The sequence below is a fragment of the Ornithodoros turicata genome, chromosome 2 (assembly GCF_037126465.1).
Source record: "Ornithodoros turicata isolate Travis chromosome 2, ASM3712646v1, whole genome shotgun sequence".
Lineage (NCBI taxonomy): Eukaryota > Metazoa > Arthropoda > Arachnida > Ixodida > Argasidae > Ornithodoros > Ornithodoros turicata.
The window spans coordinates 59,587,613-59,589,441 of NC_088202.1; the positions used below are offsets into that span (position 1 = coordinate 59,587,613).

General features: G+C 44.5%; 1 long non-coding RNA gene across 1 annotated transcript; it reads right to left on the reverse strand.

The window, feature by feature from the left end:
• Positions 1-314: 314 nt before the first annotated feature.
• Positions 315-1,829, reverse strand: LOC135383577 (uncharacterized). The gene is made up of 6 exons (XR_010419945.1): positions 1,779-1,829; positions 1,509-1,670; positions 1,166-1,444; positions 695-760; positions 557-616; positions 315-495 (listed from the first exon to the last, which is right to left on the reverse strand). It is a non-coding gene; the product is annotated as an uncharacterized LOC135383577 (long non-coding RNA).

Genomic DNA, 1,829 nt, shown 5'->3' on the forward strand with positions numbered 1-1,829 from the left:
TTTTGTTTAGCCTGGTAGACCTGTAAATATGTAAAGAAACAGGATCTTAAAAACTAGACGGGACGCCTTGTTTTGCTTGTTTTTCTTTTATTCCTTGCAGTAGTGACATCTTTGTATGTTATTCAATGTGAGCATAGTACTTACATGATTGACAGCAGGAAGAAGGACCTCTCTCTGTGTCCTGTAGTACTGCGACATTGATAGTGTCGCCACCTTCAGCGCTTCAAACATCCGGAATGTTTTTGCGATGTTCACTCCAGAAAATAGAATGGACGAGCAAACGAGTATGTTGCCCAAGGGCCTGCTTCCAATCCAAGGCTGGCTGGACCACGTACGCCGCTGACAACATCTGCTACAATCTGTTGTGGCCTTTATCCATGTACCTATCAGTGTGATTTCTGTGGAGAGGTCGTTGTCATCACAACAAGAGAAGATGACAGCAGTTCCCGTAGGCTAGATTCCGCTACGAGGAACAGCCGTTCATCATCACTTGGTCTGTAAGAGGAATGCATAATATTCACCCATGTGAGCCTTTGTTTACATGTCCAAAACTTACGCTAGGTGCACTATGTGAGACTTGGAGTGCTGTGGCCGTGAGGAGCTTGCAGGTTCATCACTAGAAAGCAGAGTTCGTGACATCAGTTGGCAAGCAGAGTTTGTACAAGGTCACAAGCTCGATAAAAACAGAACTCACTCTTCGTTCCCGGAGGTTTCCGTTAGCTCCGACAGGTGAACTGTTGTGTCCTTTGGGTCCAGCATACTACGAAGGGAACAAAGTACACAGTGATCACCAATTAGCCATTCCTGGTTTCTATGCAATATCTATAGATCAGAGCATTGCTCTTCAGGTGGGCACCTTCCTAATTATATTTATTGTGTGGGGGCATGAAGAAGTATATGTTACCATAAGGACACAGTCACAAAAGGGTCTATGTACAGAACGTGGATGGAGTACCAGGACACAGACACATCATAAGCAAACAGTGAGTTTTCTGTTTACTTTCTCAATGGACACAGCAGTGTAAAAACCAAAACATACTTCTAAATACATAAAAAATGACTAAAAGTAATTGTATGGAGCACAACAGGACACAGAGCACCGTTTCATATAACTATAATATGACTATGGCGGTCTAGAAGGCTCGGTTACCATAATATAACATACCACAGAGATTCTAAGGTGGTATCCCATCCTTCTTCTTCGTCTTCTCGAGGATTGGCAGATATCAGCAAGGGAGATTCCCCTGGGTCTTCTGCTGCTGCTGCTTCTGTTTCCTGTACTCGGGTAGAGGCTCTTGGAGAGCTAGGGGGCCTTCCAATACCATGTCATCACTTGCACCCTCAGTGGCACTTTGTGACGGCCTCAGGTGACGTAATGTGTCCAGTGGAAGGTGCTGTTCTGTTTGTGTGCTCCTGCTTAGCACCGAGAAGCGTGTTTGAGTACCTGGAAATTTAATTCTCTTTAGTTACATGACGAACTTGACAAACCAAGCCTCAGGAAATAGTACCTAATGTAGATGTTGCTACGACTTTCTGTGTACTCTTGTGCTTTACGGCCTGTCTCATCTTTACCTCCATGCACACAGGCACTAGGGTATAAAGAAAACCACACTGGCCTACTCTTAGGTATGGTGCCAAGGGCTCCAGGGGTAGTCCATCCAAAATTATGGCTGTAACAAATGAGTAACACACTACATAACCTATGCTATAGCATATGGTTTCATTTTTTCCTATCATATAACAGTCTTGCACAAACAGCTATAACTTTGTGGACATACTGCCTTCTGGATAGGGTGGTGGTAGGGAGTGCTCTTGGATGGGACCTGGAT